Consider the following 19730-nt stretch of genomic DNA (forward strand, 5'->3'; position numbering starts at 1 on the left):
CATAATTCCTCACTCCAAGGAGTTAAGGTGGGAGATAAAACTAATATATGAAAGAATTACACCCCCATTTATCCTAAGGGCTGGGCCAAGAATGTCTTTCCTTGAGAAGACTGCTGAGATCAGATTGACATGTACCAGACACAGCTGGAAGGCACGAGGGGCAGCTCTAAAGAGGAGACGTCAGGCTGTAGTTGGAGGGACTATCCTTCGTGCGTCCAGCCACCACACAGCCATGTCCCGGCAAACTGGGGACCTCCCAGGAGGCTGATATGCCCTCTGGGGAACAGCCCTAAGGGCCAGTAGGTGTGCCCACAGTAGCGTTGCCCTACAAGCTGTCCTTTGAAAGGGGTGAATTGTTGTCCTTGTTTTGGGCTTTGCACAGAGGCAGGGGGAGTGGGAGAAGGCATCGAGCTTACCAGCCCGGGTGGGATGGAGGGGTCAGAGGACCTGGTCCACTCCAGACCCTGGACTCTCCAGGTGAAAAGCCTCCATCTCATTTTCTCTAAAAAGAAGGACACTTTGCTTCCTTCCCAGGATAAGTTTGAAGACTTCAAGAAGCCAATGTGTGGAAATTACATTGCAACTTTTAAAATGCTATTTGGAAGAGAACTGTGGCTACCCTGGTGATTATAACACTGAATGTTTTTTTTTTTTTTGACATTGAGCATTTGTTTTAAGGTAGTAGCCAGTTGATTAGATGTAAGTCCACGCCTGCAGGCCCAGCCTGCCCCCTTTTCTGGACCCACTCCTGACTTGGGGTTTAGGGGCCCAGTTATGGCTGATGTGAATGGACACATCGCATGCCACGTAGTTCTAGGTGCGTTACATACATTACCTGTCTCCATCCTCCAGAAGTGAGCATTACAACGATTCTACTGAGGTCGAGGAGGCCAAAGGACCTTCCCAAGGTCACACAGCTAGGAAGCGGCAGAGTCAAGATTCAATGCAGGCAGGCTTATCCCGGAGCCCTTGCTCTTGACTCACTCTGTTGCCCTTGGAAACCTGCCTGCCCGGGGTGCTTTCCTCCTGATCAATGCCAGCACCGTGGGCCAGCCCTTCCGCTGTGTGCTCCAAGCATCCAGATGTGAGAAATTCCTTTCCACTCTTTGAATAAACCCATTTCTCTCTTGCCTCGGGGTCTTTGCACCTACTGCTCATTCCTCTCCATCCTTCTTTACTTGAACAATTTTCCGTGTTGTTAAGGTCTCAGCTTAGACCACATGCCCTCGGGGAAAGCACTTCCTGAGTGCCCTGGGTCTGAATTAGTGCCCAACTCTGGGCTCCTACAGAACTTCCCCTATAGTAGGGCTCATCGCTTTGGATTGGAATTGCCTTTTTATGTCTCTGTCTACGCAGCTGTTAGCATAAGGGCTGCATTCGTTTCCCCCCACCCGCCAGGGTTAAGCTTGTTCCCTGAGTATCCTGAGTGGTTAGCACAGTGCCTGGCACATAGACGCCCATACATACTTGATGGAGAAGGGATTAACTAATGACTGCTCGGTCCCGCTTCCCTCACTGTCTCCACCTTGGACCGTGTGCGCGCTCTCTGGGCTCCCGGGAGCCCTTCTCAGCATGTGCTCGCCTGGCAGTGGGGCCCCATCTTGCACGGTGCTGACTGCTGGCCCAGAGCCCGCCCTCCAGACCCCTTGTTTGTCTGCTGGACTGGATGCCCTCGCGGTGCCCCACGTGTGCCCCACCTGGAGAGCAGGTCTGGCTGGTCTAGGTCTCTCCTGGGACTCTCTTTCCACTGCTACCCACTGGGCCATATCCTGCTGAGTATCCACCTATGGCTCCATTCACAGAGATGGGCTTAATCCGTAGTTATTTTTTATTATTTTTTTTTTTTGCGGTACGTGGGCCTCTCACTGCTGTGGCCTCTCCCATTGCGGAGCACAGGCTCCGGACGCGCAGGCTCAGCGGCCATGGCTCACGGGCGCAGCCGCTCCGCGGCATGTGGGATCTTCCCGGACCGGGACATGAACCCTTGTCCCCTGCATCAGCAGGCAGACTCTCAACCACTGCGCCACCAGGGAAGGCTTAATCCATATTTAGAAAACATAAGTTTGACCATCATAAAAGACCTCAAAGCAGGCAAAGCTACCTTTCACCCATTCCCTGAGGACAGGAATGACAGTCAAAATACAGTTAACAGGTATATCATGGACCCCAGCTGATCACAACCAAGGGACCAGAATCTGGTCTGGTCCTTGATATGTAAAGCAGTAACCCTTTATTACGGAATCTGGGGAGTGTGGGCTTCAGGGGCCTAGGGACAGCAGGTGTGTACAAATTGATACAGAATTATTTCAATACCTAACAACTGATAATAGCACCTTGGTGTGTTCTAGCGTTGTTTATGATATGGAATTGGAGTGATTGGACTGAATGACTGGAAAGGCAACTTGTCTGCTGTTGCCTAAAATAGCATCATCAGTGCATATCAGCAAATTATTCATGGTCAAGATGGGGAGACAGACAATCCGCCCCTGGTGACATTTCCCTGTGACCTGGGGATTGAGAAACACACTGGAGGCTGTGGAAGGACAAAAGCTGGTACCAACTCCATTCCTGCCCAGAACAAGAGTTGACAAGAGTCAAGTGAGTGAACATGTGTGTGTGCGGTGTCTAGATATGCACTATATGTGTGTGATGTGTGTTTATGTGTGGTCTGTATGTGTGTGTGGGGTGGGGGGTAGCATAAGAATGGTGTGTGGTGTGTGTGTTTCTGCGTTGTGTGCCATGGATGTGGTGTGGAGGTGTGGTTGTGTGTCCATGCCTCTGCGTTCTGAATGAGACCAAGAAGATGGTGGCTGGGAGAAAAAAGAATGGAGGGGGCCCTCCCTTAGCCAAGCCCTTGAAGTACATTGTACGCCATCATCCCAGGAGGCAGGGAGAACAGGAGACTGGCTGGGACCAACCAGCAACGGCAGCACTCAGCAATGGTCTCCCCTGATGGGGAGGTTCTTCTCACCTCTGCAGGGTGGGAAGCGAACCACATTCCAAAGACAATTTAACAAAAAAGGAAAGAAAGGACCTTCCAGCTTCCTTTGCAGCTTCTACACTGTTTTTGGTTGGTATGTTGTTTTTTTCGGTATAGCTCTTTGCCAGAAGAACTTGTCCTATCGAGCCTGTTGGGGAAAATTTACAGCCTGAGTCAGTCTCAGGTCACATCAAACAAAGCAAAGCCTTCAGCCCAGGGCAGATTTCCGCCTTTCCTGGCAGTGACAGTTGCATAGGGATTATAAAGGATTTTCGTCAAGGGAATGTCATAATGAACGAACTGTTCTAGGAGCCTGAGGCCCTGGGTAGATTGGAGCAGAGGTAACAAACTCCTTGTCCAAGGTCACCGCACTGTTTCTTTCCGCTGGGTGTCAGCATGGCTGGGGATGGATTTTTCATTTTTTTGCTTTGTTTTGTTTTGTGTTTTACTTTTTATTTTATATTGGAGTATAGCTGATTAACAATGTCGTGTTAGTTTCAGGTGTACAGCAAAGGGATTCCGTTATACATATACATGTATCTATTCTTTTTCAGGTTCTTTTGGGGACAGATTTATTGGTCAGTGTAGGTTATTGGAAGAACAAAATCTCACTCCAGGCACCCTGACCCCCAGCTAACAGGATGCTTCAATTCTGTGGCACCTTCAGAATCTCATGATTCACGTGGGGCTGTGACCAAAATGTCACCATCTCTCCAGTCCCCAGGTCTGAGGGATTGGACAAGCCCTGCTCCTCAGCAAGGGAGCATAATGGGACCCTGACATAAAAGTCACCAGTAATGACATTTTGAGTTTACTGAGCAGAACCTGAGAGCCACTTGTAAAATTATTTTAAGAACCTAACTGGGGGGACTTCCCTGGTGGCGCAGTGGATAAGATTCTGCACTCCCAGTGCAGAGGGCCCGGGTTCAATCCCTGGTCAGGGAACTAGACCCTACATGCATGCTGCAACTAAAAGTTTGCATGCCACAACTAAGGAGCAACTAAGGAGCCTATCTGCCACAACTAACACCAGGAGCAACCAAATAAATAAATAATTTTTTTCTTTTTAAAAAGAACCTAATTGGATGGACCTCATTCTCCATTTTCAGAAACGTTTTCATAAATGATTAACTGATGATACAAAATGAAACTGTTTCCAGTTGGCTGCCAACCACAAGTTCCCCCAACTGCCTCTCCAGCTGGAAGGTCATCGATGTTTCCATTAATGTTCAGGACACAGATCTCCTAAGTTTGCTTTTAGACCATTTGAGGAAATAGCCTGATTTTTAAAAAATATTTTTTATTGAGGTATAATTTACATACAGTGAAACGTTCAGATCTAACCTACAGAGTTTGATGAGTTTTGACAAATATTTACAAGGTGGGACCACTACTCCAATCAAGACATAAAACATTTCTATCACCTGGAAAGTTCCTTCTTGTTCTTTTCCAATCAATCCCAACTCTTCTTTCACCGTAGATTGGTTTTGTCTTTTCTCGAGTGTCTGTTATGGGCTGAATGTTTGTGTCCCTCCAAAATTCATATGCTGATGGTATTAGGAGGAGGCCTGGAGCCCTTATAAGTTCCCTTATAAAAGGAATCCTGGAGAAATCCCTCACCCCTTCTACTATGTGAGACACAGCGAGACGATGGGAACTCTATGAACCAAGAAGAAAGCCCTCACCAGACACCAAAACTGCTGGTGTCTTGACCTTGGACTGCCCAGCCTCCAAACTGTAAGAAATAAATTTCTGTTGTTTATAAGTCACGCAGTCTATGGTATTCTGTGATAGCAGCCCAGATGAACTAAGATTGTGTCATATAAATGGAATCATACAGTATGTAGTCTTCTGTGTCTGGTTTCCTTCACTCAGCCTGTCTGTGAGATTCATCTGTGTTGTTTTGCATATTGGTAATCCTTTACTTTTTATTGCAGAAGAGTTTTCCGTTGTATGTGTAGTCCACAATTTGTTTATCCGTTCATCTGCTGATGGACCATTAGGTTTTTCCAGCGCTTGGCTACTAAGAATAAAGCTGCTATAAACCTTTATGTAGATTTCTTTGTGTGGGTTGGATATCGGTTTCATTTGTGTAAGGTAAAAGTATCTAGGAGTAGAACTCCTGGGCCATAAAATAGGTGGATATTTAAGTTTACAAGAAACATGTGGCTTGTTTTTTAGATTACCTTTCTGAAAGGACGTTTATAAATCAGCTTGCAAAGACCACACCAAAAAAATCTCCACAGGAAGAAGGTGGTAGCGGAGAGGTCACAGCCTTTATTGAAAATGGCTGTTTTAACCAACTTCTGAGTACATGCTAACTTTGGGCGATACACCAGAAAATGCTATTTGCATTACTAATGGAAATGGACTCAGCAGAGTGGCGATACTGAAATACACAGAAGGTTATTTATGCCAAAAGTTTGACCAAACCTTTCGGAATTTTGCCTCAACCAATTACAATTTAGCAGGTTGATTTATTGAGAATGTAAACTATGGAAAGGTCATCCTTTGAAAAGCTAATCTGAGTTCTGAATTTTCACTTCCGTAGACTCCGTCTTACCCCGGGAAAGATAAACAGGCTTTTCTGTGATTAGAGGACCTGGCTAACTGGGCCTTCACTGTCAGCCAGATGTATCAGCAACCCTTATTCTATGAGAAAGCAGCATGAGAAAGCTTTCGTGTTTGGGGGACTGAACAGGAGAAACGGATCTTACCTTGGCTGGACCCCTGGGACCCCCTGGACCCCTGGGAACTGCAGTAATGGAAAATGACAGGCTGGTCCCACATGGAGGAGTCCTGAATCTCGTGGAGACCCTGCTTCTCTCGGCAAGACCTCTGAGGAAATGGTGACAGGGTGGCTGGTGAGTCCGAACACTAGGAATTGTGGCCTAGAAAGCTTATATGGGAGGCTGGGCTAGCCTTGTTCTCCCACCTGGAAAATGGGGCCATCAGAAGTGGGAAGCTAGAGCAGGAGACTGCAGTTAAAGAAACAGCAGCATAGGTAGGCTCCTGGGAGGTCTTAGGGGACCAGAATCACGGATACTGCATTTCCTGGCAAAGTTGGTTGGTCTCTGTCATAGGATGAATCATTGTTTACCATTTTTCAGACCCTTCCTGAATTCGAATTTTACTCTCACAGTCTTTGACATGTGACTTTGCAGTGGTACGCATTAGTGTGAATGGACTATACCTCTGCCTTTGATGTTGGCATGGCCACGTGACCTGCTTTAATCAATGGAGTGTGGGCAAGAGGGACTCAAGAGGACTCAGGGGCTTCCCTGGTGGCGCAGTGGTTGAGAGTCCGCCTGCCGATGCAGGGGACGTGGGTTCGTGCCCCGGTCCGGGAAGATCCCACATGCCGCGGAGCGGCTGGGCCCGTGAGCCATGGCCGCTGAGCCTGCGCGTCCGGAGCCTGTGCTCCGCAACGGGAGAGGCCACAACAGTGAGAGGCCCGCGTACTGCAAAAAGAAAAAAAAAAAAAAAAAAAAGAGGGCTCAGGAAGCATCATGTGTCTCTGCTCAACTTCCTGGGCTCCTGCCATTTGCCATGAAAGGAACATGCCCTAGTAGGGCTGGTCATAGGGAAATATGGAGGAATGTAGACGAGAGCCAATTTGACGCCTTCATCCTAACCCAGGAGATTTGTAGCCTCAAGCAGAGCTTTCCCAGCCCAACTACAGACCCGAGAGCAAGAAAGGTCTATGCTCATTGTTGTATGTCATTGAGTTTTATGTGACTTGTTGTGCACAATAATTATAGCATTTGCTGACTGATACATACACCAATACTGTTCTCCTCTTCTTTCATAATAATGCAAATCCCAGTTTTCATTGGCTCTTTGGAATAAGGCTAAATACCCCAGCCTTCCTTGCAGCTCTGTGTGGCCATATAACTGAGTTCTGGTCAATGAGATGTTAGTAGAAGTGTTGTGTGGAACTTCTGAGACTCTTCCTTCAAGGCCAACGGCATGCAATGTTCATCCCTTTCTGCATCCTGCTATCTGGAACAAGGATATGGTGGCTGGAGCTCCAGTTGACATTTCAGATCCCGAGGAAGAAGGTCGTATCCTAGAGAAGATGGACAGTGAGCTACCTGGAATTACCTGGGCTATTCTATGAGACAGAAATAAACTGTGGTCTTTAAGCTTTTTTTCTCTTTAAAATTCCCCTGCTGGGCTTCCCTGGTGGCGCAGTGGTTGGGAGTCCGCCTGCTGATACAGGGGACATGGGTTCGTGCCCCGGTCCAGGAAGATCCCACATGCCGTGAAGCGGCTGGGCCCAAGGGCCATGGCTGCTGAGCCTGTGTGTCCGGGGCCTGTGCTCCGCAACGGGAGAGGCCACAACAGTGAGAGGCCCGCGTACCAAAAAAAAAAAAAAAAATTCCCCTGCTGAGCTTACTCCTGACACAGTTCTCAAGACAGTTTTTACTAACTCTGATAAATACTTGTGATATGACTTAGAAGCAGACTATTGTGCAGCAACAACTGTTCCTACTAACCAACTGTTTGTTAGAAATTAAAATGGGTACAACGTTAAACAGTCTAAAAATAAGTCTCTTGGGAGGGAGAATGGGGAGTGACTGATAATGGATGTGGGTCCCTTCAGGGGTGATAAAATTGTTCTAATATGAGATAGTGATGATGGCTGCACAACTCTGAATACATGAAAAACAATGAAAGTGTATCCTTTCAAAGGGTGAATTTTACACTCTGTGAATTATAACTCAATAACCTGTTAAAAAAAAAAATCGCTCACTTGTTCACTGTTTGCACCCTCGTGAGGCAGGTGCTATCATTTTCCCGTACGTCTCGGTACCTGAAACAAAGTCTCAGAGAGCTGAAGTGACTCTCTCAGTTCGTCTACCTCATACATGTCAGAGACTAGACTGGAACTTAGGTCTCCTGACACCAGCGCCCATGCAGCTCCCACCTCAATCCCCCGGGTGTGGTTCCCACCCCCACCTTAGGGCTACAGGGAAACCGGACTCAGGGGCGATTTAGACAACCCTGAATTGTGAGTAAAGCTCATTTTCCGCTCTTCCTTTTAGCACTTTCTCCTCTGGCACCCTCTTCCCTCCAGCCACCCTCTCTTATATCAATGGCCCTAGGGATTCAACATCCCTGCCCACTCTATTTTACAAGCATTCTTGTCAAGAAATGTAAGAAGATACTTGACGGATAGAAATCAACATATGACGTAATTGCAAGTAATTTTTCCCACCTTGCCAGGTACCTCAACTCCCAAGTGCCCCTACCCCACCACTCTGGGTAGATGGGGGGGCACCTTTTCCTTTGGGGCTCCGTCATCTGCGGGGCTTTCAGTTGACAGCAACACACCTTGATGGGAGGTCTCCTATGAACCGGCAATTTGGATGAATGCTTAAATACATTCTGACTTGAATTTCCACACAATCCATAGAGTATGTGCATTCATGAGCCCATTTTACAGATAAGGAAACTGACGCTCAGAGAGGTTAGGGAACCTACCCAATTCTCGCAGAGAGTGAGTGACCAAAGCAGGGTCCCAACCCAGGTCTCCCAATTCGAAGTCCCACATCTTTTTCCTTATTTTATATAAGCATTTGTTCCTCAGTATCCCCATGGGGTCTACCGCAGGCCTGGAGCAGAAGAGGTGTTCAGAGAGGGGGTGACAAGGAAGTGAATGAAAGCCAACCTTTGCCAGGTTGCTCAAAGGCCTTTCTTCTTCAAGCAAGATTTATGAATCAGTCCTCACCCCCAGCACACACGCACGTGTGTCAGGAAGACTCACCCTGGGGTTTTCATTTCCAAAAGGAGAAGAGTACCAACTGCCCTGCATTGGCACAGTTGGGGCATAAAATGGGCAGAAGGAGGATGGGGGTGGGGAGAAAGGCAGGAGAGGTATTGCTTCCTCTTTTGAGAGGCAATGAGCGCTGCCTAAACATCTGCTGAGGAGATGGAGGGTAGGCAGCCTGAGAGAAGAATCCCTTGGGAGAGGCTTAAGGAGATTAAGTGTCAGGGAAACTCAGAGACTACAGAAAGAAAGGGAATGTTAGAAAAGGCACAGGCTGGCAAGACGCAGAAACTCTCTGGCAAAACTAACATCCTGTAACGTCATCTGTGATACCTTGCCTCTTTCAAAATGGATTGTAGGTAGCTGGAGGCTGGGCTCTGTGCTTGCACTGTGGCCACTGCTGGCCCGGGTACCACCGATGCCACCAGACACTGGATGCCTTAGCCATCAACCCTATCAAAAGGAATTCCAATTATATTGTTCAGTCTGTATTGAAACTCTCAGGTGAGAATCTGATTGGCTGTACTTAGTTCATGTGTCTGTGCTCTTGCTGCCAGAGATCAAGGGGAGTTTTCAGCCTTTCAGCCTTCAGACCCAGACAGGGCTCACGCAAGGGCAGATTCCCCACAATCAGGAAGCAGGCTCAGATGCTACACAAACTATTAATCACAGCTCTATAATTCTCTCCAGCACCAAGTGTCTGGGACAAACCACCGAGGGGCTGCCAGCTTCCATTATTGTGGACGAAGCCTTTGCAAACCTCGGGAGTCAGTTCATTTAAAGCTGCCATCTTTTCCACATTTTTGTTTGCTGGGGTGGTTTGCATTTTATGCAATTGGTTTAAAATCAGTTCTTTCTTTCTCCTTGCCTAGGAAGAGTGGCAGAAGCAAATGAGAAATAAGTGAGAAGATGCCGAAGATGGATGGGGTGGAGCAAAGTGATTTACTGGGTCATGGTAGATTTGCCATGACAGATCCTGACAGGAGACAGGCTTCAACCATCAGTTTTCCACTAATTCTTGGAACCAGACCCTCCCTGGCACAGTGGTTAGGAAGGCAAAGTTGATTTTTTTTTTTTTTTTTTTTTTGCGGTACGCGGGCCTCTCACTGTTGTGGCCTCTCCCGTTGCGGAGCACAGGCTCCGGACGCGCAGGCTCAGTGGCCATGGCTTACGGGCCCAGCCGCTCCGCGGCATGTGGAATCTTCCCAGACCGGGGCATGAACCTGTGTCCCCTGCATCGGCAGGCGGACGCTCAACCACTGCGCCACCAGGGAAGCCCGGCAAAGTTGATTTTATGCTCAAAAATGTTGGGACTGGTAGTTCAGTGGTTAGGACTCTGTGCTTTCACTACCAAAGGCCCAGGTTCAATCCCTGGTTGGGGAATTAAGTTCCTGCAAGCCGTGTGGTACAGCCAAAAAAAAAAAAAATGTTGAGACTGGAAGGGACTTTAGAATTACCTAGTCCAATTGTTGTCAAGCATTTTTAAAGCCATGGAATCCATGCTTTAAAGGAAATCTTCACGAAAGCCCAAATTCTAAAAACAGATCAAACAGGAGCTATTCTGGCTAAAGTGAGACTGGGGGCCCAGGGCAGTTTAAGAATCACTGAGTCCACACAGACATAGAAAACAGACTTATGGTTACCAAAGGGGAAAAAGGTGGGGGCGATAAATTAGGAGTTTGGGATCAGCAGATACAAACTACTATATATAAAACAGATAAGCAACAGGTCCTACCGTATAGCACAGGAAACTATATTCAATATCTTGTAATAAGCTATAATGAAAAAGAGTATGAAAATATATATATATATAACTGAATCACTTTGCTGTACACCTGAAGCTAACATAACATTATAAATCAACTATATTTCAATTTAAGAAAAAACGATAAATGAAAATGACCGACACACACACACACACACACACACACACACACACACACACACACACGAAGAACACTAAGTCCAACCCCTGTGCTACAGGTGAGGAAACTGAGGCCTGAAAATGAGAATGACTTGTCCAAGGGCACACAGCCATTTAGTGGCATAGCGAGCTCCCAGACCCAGACCTTTCAGGCTCCTTCAGCCTCATGCCGGTCAAAAAAGAGCTATTTCTAAAATTCTAGAAGACATTGGAGCACAAACAGTACATTGCTGAGACCCCTCTAACAGAGTGACACAGAGCAGGGAGAGATGCTCCCTCCCACACTGCCATAGGCACTGTGTCAGCTCTACTTTAATAAGACAGAGTAGAATTATCGGTGATGCTCAAGGGGAGGTGGGATGGCCCCAAGGATGTATATACAGTGGAAACAGCAGCAGTGTCTACGTGATCAGGGTCCTAAAGGGAAGCAAATGGCATCTCAAACTAAGGAGAGTTTGAAGAAGGACCATTTACAGAGATGTGAGCAGTGAAGGGAAACCTATAAGGGGTTGGAAAGCATCCCAGGGCTAACAACAGCAGGAAGGCTTTACCTCTCCGAGACCTGAGGGCATAAGCAAGGAAGTGGCCACCTGGTCAGAGCTGCAGCCTTTGTTAAGGGAATCAGTCAACTCACCGCAGGGAGGAACAGGCAATGAACACCCTGCTCTCAGTGCCTTCCACTGGCTGAACCTAACCAGAGGCCAAGACAAAGTAGCCTTGGATGAGGCAATTCATAAAGGTCAGCTTTGCAGGACACTGAGCATGGCAGGGAGGGTGGGGAGGGAGTCTGGAGGGGCAAGTAGAAGATATCCACCACAGTGTGGTCCGGTGGAAGCAGCAGTGTGCAGCAGACCTCAGAAACAGCTGACTCTGCGTGTTCATGAGAATACCCCCAGGTACTCCAGAAATTCTCACGGGGCATAGGCACTTCGCAGGGGTGGCTGTAGGGAAGAACTTGAGAAACAAGGTCATAAATGTGACCTCATTTGTACCTATGGGGCCTGGGGAAATTTGCATACTTCATTACTGAAGTCCAGCTCCTCTGACATTGTCAATGGAGGAACATGCCCCAGTTGCAAGGGCAGGTTAGGTCTGCAAAGGTCCATTTTGCCCCTGGAGATCTCCTCATCTCCAGCACTTGCTACCACGGCAGCCTCAGGGGAACGTGGCTTCCTCTTTGCCTTTCACATCTGCATTCCTGCAATGCAATTCTGAACCTAACTACTCAGGCCAAGTGCAGACTCCACAGGCTAAGGGCACAGTCGCCGATAAGACTGCCTTTGTGCCACATGCCAGCCATAAGTTCAGGGGTCCCTGAGCCACCCAGACTTCTGACCAACTGGCTACAAACTTGGGGGTTTCCACTACCCCCGCAGGTTGATAATTCATTAGAATGACTCTCAGAACTCAGGAAAGTGCTAGACTTAGAATTTCAATTTTATTATAAAGGATACAAATCAGGACCAGACAAGTGAAGAGGCTCATAGGGAAACGTCTGGGAGGGTCCTGAACTCGGAGATTCCATGTCCTTTCCATGTGGAACCTAGAGCATCATCCACCCAGCACTTTTATGGGTTCACTAGCCAGGAAGTTCACCCGAGCCTCAGGGTCCAGAGTTTTTCTTGGGGTTTCATTACACAGGCTTGATTCATTGAATCACTAGAAGTGTGATTAAACTCAATCTTCAGCCCCCCCACCCCTCCAGACCAATATCACCTGACTCAAAACCCCAACTTCGTAGTCACATGGTTGGTCTTTCTGGCTTGGCGAACCCTCATCCTGAAACTCCAGGGCCCACCAGGAGTCACCTCGTTAACCTGAGCTCAGGTGTGGTCCCAGGGCCCACTGTGGATAATAAAGACACTCCTAACATTCAGGAAATTCCAAGAGTTTAGAAGACCCATCCCGGGAATCCAGGACAAAGACTGAATAAATTATTATACAACAATATCCCATAACACGGCTGTCATAGGCTGAAATATTTAAGTTGGACCTGACAAGGGCAAACACTGGAATGGCTAGGATTTTCCTTGGGTCCCAACCTACAATGAGTTTAGTGACTGCCTACAGTGCTGGGTGTGGAGGGAGGGCAGATTCTGAGACCACAGCCAGGATCAACTGGAAAGAGTGATATGATTAACCAGCCATGACAGACTTAACATAGAAGAGGATTAGATGGGGAGGGTGAGAGCATGCATGTTTGGTACTTACTAACCCTGTGCTAAGGGATAAAGTTTTAAAAAAAGGAATAACTATCATATGACCCAGCAATCCCACTACTGGGCATATACCCTGAGAAAACCATAATTTAAAAAGAGACATGTACCTCAATGTTCATTGCAGCACTATTTACCATAGCCAGGACATGGAAGCAATCTAAACGTCCATCGACAGACGAATGGATAAAGATGTGGCACATATATACAATGGGATATTACTCGGCCATAAAAAGAAACGAAGCTGAGTTATTTGTAGTGAGGTGGATGGATCTAGAGTCTGTCATACAGAGTGAAGTAAGTCAGAAAGAGAAAAACAAATACCGTATGCTAACACATATATATGGAATCTAAAAAAAAAAATGGTACTAATGAACATAGTGGCAGGGCAGGAATAAAGATGCAGATGTAGAGAATGGACTTGAGGACGCGGTGGGAGGAGGGGGAAGCTGGGGTGAAGTGAGAGAAGCATCGACATATATACACTACAAAATGTAAAGTAGATAGCTAGTGGGAAGCAGCAGCGTAGCACAGGGAGATCAGCTCAGTGTTTTGCGATGACCTAGAGGGGTGGGATAGGGAGGGTGGGAGGGAGGCTCAAGAGGGAGGGGACATGGGGATATACATATGCATATGGCTGATTCACTTTGTTGTACAACAGAAACTACACAGCATTGTGAAGCAATTATACTCCAATGAAGATGTATAAAAAAAAAAAAAGGAGGGCTTTCCTGGTGGCACAGTGGTTAAGAATCCACCTGCCAATACAAGGGACACGGGTTCAAGCTCTGGTCTGGGAAGATCCCACATGCTGTGGAGCAACTAAGCCCGTGCGCCACAACTACTGAGCCCACGTGCCACAACTACTGAAGCCCACGCGCCTAGAGCCTGTGCTCCACAACAAGAGAGGCCACCACAATGAGAAGTCCACGCACTGCAACGAAGAGTTGCCCCCGCCAACCACAACTAGAGAAAGCCTGCGCGCAGCAATGAAGACCCAACGTAGCCAAAAATAAATAATTTTTTAAAACATTTAAAAAAAGAAATAACCTCAGAGTAATAAAAATGATAATACTGTTTGCAAAGACTGCTCATTAGAACATGTAAGACCCATCCCACTTTAGTTCCCATCCTAATGCCACGTAGCAAGTACCATGTTTAACCCTCGTCAGCCAGGAGGTCATATCTTTTTATTTCTCCTCCTTAAAATCTAGACTCATGAAAGAAAGACTCAGAAAGAGATGGGAGTGCCTCACCTGGCCTCTGAATTCTGATTTCCAAGCTAAGGAATCACTTCTACCCCAAATGACTGTCCTAGTGAATGTGGGTCCTTTTAGGGACTATCATGTAAACTCACATCTGGGCCGATATGCACTAGTTGCCGTACCAGCTGTTAAGTTAATCGAAACGCTTCATACAGGTTGGTTAAAAAAAACTGCTGCTCCCTATTTCTGGAATGCACTTCTACCATTCTGACTTTCTACCCCATTCATGTGGGTAGAATGCACTTCTACCCACCCTCCGCTGGGACCAGGATGGCTACCTACAATAATTTTTAGAGCCCTGTGCAAAATAAAAAGGCAAGACTCCTTGTTTAAAAATTGTTGAGAATGGGAACATATGTATATGTATAACTGATTCACTTTGTTATAAAGCAGAAACTAACACACCATTGTAAAGCAATTATACCCCAATAAGGATGTTAAAAAAAAATTGTTGAGAATTTCAAGACAGTGTCAGCTGAGCATTAAACCAAGCACAAGACCCTCTGAACACATGGGGATCTATACACCTGCCCAAGTCACACAGCCACGAAGCCAGCCCTGCCCAGGACCCCTCCACACCTGCTCACAATCTAAGGAAAGGGCTGATCCTGGCACAGAAGGGGCCTCCAGGACCTCGCCCAGTTGCACGGCCAGCATCCTTCTGATGAATTGTAGTTGACAGAACACTTCTCCTGCTTACCCCCTCCCCACCAATGCAGGAGGAGCAGGGAGCATGAGCAAGAAATAAGTCTGTTTTAAAGATAGTAATGGAAGGTTGATTGTTACTGCAGCATGACTCAGTGCATCCTGACCAATACATACCGATACCCTACAAATTCTTACTTTTTTTTTTTTTTTTTTTTTTTGCGGTACGCGGACCCCTCACTGCTGTGGCCTCTCCCGTTGCGGAGCACAGGCTCCGGACGCGCAGGCTCAGCGGCCATGGCTCACGGGCCCAGCCGCTCCGCGGCATGTGGGATCTTCCCGGACCGGGGCACGAACCCGTGTCCCCTGCATCGGCAGGCGGACTCTCAACCACTGCGCCACCAGGGAAGCCCAATTCTTACATATTTTGACAGCCACCCTGCCCATGTGGTTATCTCCTTGATGCCCCAACAGGACAAGCAGAGTTGTTTTCTTGGAAGGAACATGACTTGACTCTGTTATCAGAAACCCGCAGAATTATACAAGGCACAACTATATTACCCAACACGATTTTTAACGTGTGAACTTTGCCAGTAAACTCGTTTTAATAGGTCGCCACAAAGTTAAAGGACTTATGTTTTCACTGGAAGGTTTCCTCCTTAAGAAAGTGCCAATTTCCTCTCACTGCTGGATCGGAGGTGAGGCAGCCCAAGAAGGAGGGAGGGAAGGAAAGCAGACAGGTTCAACTTTTATTGATTTGTGAGGATAATCTCCTTCACGGAGGGGTATTGGGTGAGCAGAAGAAAAGAGCAAAGCTGAGAAATGCTGGCCTCCTCTGGAAGCTCCCAGCCCCTCCCCACTCCTACTCCAACCAGCAAAGGGGAGCACGGAGGTGGGTACAGGGAGTAGAGCATTTGGGGTTTTTGTTTTGTTTTGTTTTGTTTTCATGGTACGTAGGCATTTCACTGCTGTGGCCTCTCCCGTTGTGGAGCACAGGCTCCGTTGTGGAGCACAGGCTCCGGACGCGCAGGCTCAGTGGCCATGGCTCACGGGCCCAGCCGCTCCGCGGCATGTGGGATCTTCCCGGACCGGGGCACGAACCCGTGTCCCCTGCATCGGCAGGTGGACTCTCAACCAGTGCGCCACCAGGGAAGCCCGCATTTGGGTTTTAAAACTAAACATAGCCATAGGATTTTTTTAGGGCAGTGAAACTATTCTATATATGACACTATAACGGTGAATCCCTATCATTATACATTTGGTCAAAGCCCATAGAATGAACAACACAAACAGAGACCTCTAATGTAAACCAGAGACTCTAATCACCAGGTGTTATTGGTTCATCCATTGTACCTAATGTATCACACTAACGCAAGACGTTCAGAACAAGGGAACCTTGGTGTGGGCAAGGGTGTGCGTGGGTACTCTGTATTTTCCGTTCCATTTTTCTGTAAACCTCAAAATGCTAAAAAAAAAAAAAAGAGTCTCTTAATTTAGAAACTAATAATAAATGTATATTAGAGGAAATGCTCTCATTCTTGCTTCTCTCTGCCTGCTATTACTCTTTTTCAGGCAGACGTGTCCTAACCAACAGACTGGAAAGATAAAGAGATTTTGCTGTGAGCTCAGGAGAAAGGCCAAAAGATGGCCTTGGACCCAAGGCCACTGTGTGCAACTGCCCAAGGCACCTTGTGCCACTGCACCAGTGCACCACGTCCAAGAAGGAGCGTTGCCCTTGTTGACATTAGAGCTCTGTGTACTTATTATGCAAAATCCAAGAGGTACAGTTCCCTGTTTTGCTCAAGGCTAGTAGTAGCCCTGTCTAGGCCCTAAACCTTTCCAAGGTGAAGAGGCGGGCCATGGGGCCCAACCTTGCCGACCTACCTAGAGGCAGCTTTGGGGTTTGGGGAATAAAAACCTTTCTGCATTTACCTTTCTTCAGAACTTTGAGGTGTGGCAGGTCGTGGGGAGACCCATGCACGGGAAGCCCAGAATTGGACATAAACGCAAAACCTGAAGCCCCGTCACCCAGGTGCAGAGAAGGAGAGATTGTCCAGGGCTGGTTCAGCCACAAGGTCAGGAGGAGCTGAGTAGTGCTGCTTCCTGAATGGCAGAATTAATGTCACACATGAGAGCATAAGTGGCTTCAGGATGCTGACGTGGCTGGGGGTGTAAAAGGCTGAGCGCCCGCAGCTCTTACCTCCTCCACCCAGGTTGCCGAGAGCACCGAGTTTCATGCCTGCCCACCGGAGGTACGAAGGGGAGTCGCGTCCATCCATTCATCACCACCTTTTACGCAGCTTATGTGCTGTTTCGAGAGCAAAGCTAAGTAGGCACCCTGAGCGCACACACGCCTGTCCCCTGCACTTGACTTGAGGTGCGGCCTCGGGCAGGAGAGTGGAGTTGGCTGTGGCAGCTCAGGTGCGTGGGCAACTCTCTCCATAGAGATAAACGTCTCTTAGCCACTAGCACACTTACAGTGATGCTATGTAGGAAAGAATTTTAGGAGGAGACAATAGCAATAACATTCTGGAAGCGGGAAAGCAAACCAAGGAGGGATAACTGGCTGAGCAGTCTTTTGAGCCCAATCCTAAGTCTGACTTGGAAAAGGATAGAGCAAGTGTTTCACACCACAGACTCCTCAAACGGAGGAAGCGGGAGCCCCAGGGACTTCTGGATCCGGCTGGCAGATCATGTGTCATTAGGTGAAGACTAGGAGAAGCGCTATGTGAGGAGTAGTCAATGTATGTAAATATATGTTTATATATGCAAACAGAGCTAGGATATGTAAATTACCTTGGGCTTACCGTAGGCAGTGTTCGCACTTGGTAAGCAATCTCTGAGTGTCTGCTGTTACTACATTTCCTAGGTCCCTTGAGACCCTTTTTATTCCACTGGGCACCTACCCCCGTCTGACCACAGCAGAAATCTGGAGTTTTACCCTCTGGAGACGGTAACAGAGTGGGCCTCTGGGTTGAGGGCCAAGGCACAGTGCAGTGTGGGGTGCAGAATAGAAAGACAGAGGACTCATGCCATTAATTTCTTGCACTCCAGCCCCAGGCTGTGCTGTGTGGCTTGTGGAATCTTAGTTCCCCGACCAGGGATCAAACCTGCGCCCTCCTGTGCCTTGGCAGTGAAAGTGCGGAGTCCTAACCACTGGACAGCCAGGGAATTCCCTCATGCCATTAATTTCTAAATTCAGGGAGTCCCAGCTCTTCTTGCCGCTCGGGGTCCAGACATGCTGGCAGCCTGACCCCACCTTCCAGGAAGATTCCTCTCTGGGGAGTCTGTGCAGCTCTGGGCTGCGTGGGAAACAGCCCACCCAGATCCCCTACAATATGATCAAGCTCTGTCTATATACACGCTTGACTAATGAGGGAGTGCCACCTGAGATGGGCCTTGGGAGGCTTTAAGAGGGAAGTTAAAGAAATTGGGGTGGAAGGAATAGTATAACAAGCGTGCAGATACGGGATAAGTTGAGGCCTTTGAGAGGGGCAGTGAGAGGGTGCTGGGCTAGGGAGAAGGGCAGGGAGAAGGGAGAGTTAGGAGATGAGTTTGGAAAGGGCGTCTGGGACCAACAGGTGTCTGACAAAGGCACCGGGGTGAGCAGGGCAACGGGGCTCACCTGCAGTTCAAATGCCCCTTTCTGAGCCTTGCGCCCCAACCTGGGGCTGCATCAGCCAGTGGAAACAGTGCGTCTGGCTTTGGGTCTGTGTTGGCTGTTGCCCTGGGGACCAGATGGAAGAAAGCCGAGGTCAGGAGATGGAAGTTATTTCAGTAGATCATGAGGAGCCTGATGAGAGTTTGGAAACAGGAGAGTGACATACAGAATTGAGTTAGACTTGAGAGAAGCATTAATTCATGAGCCAGATGCGCGACTACACCAAGGTGAACTGGAAAACGCTGATGAATCAGTGTCCATATTTATAGGATAAAGAAGAGATCAGGGACTAGAAAATGGAAATCACTCAAAAAGGAATTGAGCCCTTTGGATAGGAAACAAGAACTCTGATGGAATAAAGGAGGAAGGACTGAGCAAGAGAGAAAGCAAGCGGCTGCCAGCCTATCCCACGAAAACAAACACCTTGAACTTGACAGGCGACTTCAAACGTTACTAAACTTTTTGGCAGTTTTTTCCCCCTTCACCAGCCTAACGCAGGAATGCAAGGAGAGAATTATTTCCCTTTCCCGCTGCTGTGGTGCTTTCAGATTTCCCAACTGAAAACAGCCTCATGGAAGCATCAGCTTGTTCCAAGCAGCTGACAGATGGAGGACGTTTGGGAAGTTGGGTTTCCCAGCGGGTGTCTTGTCCTTGGAAATTCTTTTCCCCTCAGCCTTCTGCACAAGAACTTCCCTGATGACGTAGATAACAAGGTCCGTCCTTTCACGAGGAGAGGGATGGCAATGCCAGCAAAGTCTCCCGTGAAGGAAGCAGGACCCTCCGACTCAGAAGTCCCTCTTCTCCACCTGCCTGCAAACTTGAAATTTATTCCCTACTCTTTTCTCTGATCAAAGACATGGGAGGTCTTGGTTACAAATGCAAATAATTGTCCGGAAACGGAAATGAAAAGTTTGTTACTCACCATTCCCACGTTGGCTCATGTAGCAGGGCCCAAAGCAAGGAAGGGGTTCCAGAGTAAATACTAGTAATATATACCGATCAGGCTTTAGAGTAAATTGAAGATGTTCACACGTATCAACTCGATCCTCAAAGTCACTCTGAGGACATTATAGGATTATTATCTCCCTCTGACAGCTGCGGGAGTCAAGACCCAGAGAAGTTAAGTGACTCGCCCAAGAATACACGAGTAGTTGGTGTTGGGAGAATTAGGACTTGAGCTCCCGATGTCCAGTTTGGTGCCCTTTCCCACGTGTGGAGGTGGTAGGAGCTGTGGCAGTCTGGGTTATGTGTGGTGGAAGGGTTCAG

General features: G+C 47.8%; 1 long non-coding RNA gene across 1 annotated transcript; it reads right to left on the bottom strand.

The window, feature by feature from the left end:
- Positions 1-6698: 6698 nt before the first annotated feature.
- LOC113632167 (uncharacterized) lies at positions 6699-18568 on the bottom strand. The gene is made up of 2 exons (XR_003437712.1): positions 18429-18568; positions 6699-7049 (listed from the first exon to the last, which is right to left on the bottom strand). It is a non-coding gene; the product is annotated as an uncharacterized LOC113632167 (long non-coding RNA).
- Positions 18569-19730: the final 1162 nt, after the last annotated feature.

This window comes from Aethalodelphis obliquidens, unplaced genomic scaffold (genome assembly GCF_003676395.1).
Source record: "Aethalodelphis obliquidens isolate GAN/ISIS:26980383/991018 unplaced genomic scaffold, ASM367639v1 scaffold35, whole genome shotgun sequence".
Classification (NCBI taxonomy): Eukaryota; Metazoa; Chordata; class Mammalia; order Artiodactyla; family Delphinidae; genus Aethalodelphis; species Aethalodelphis obliquidens.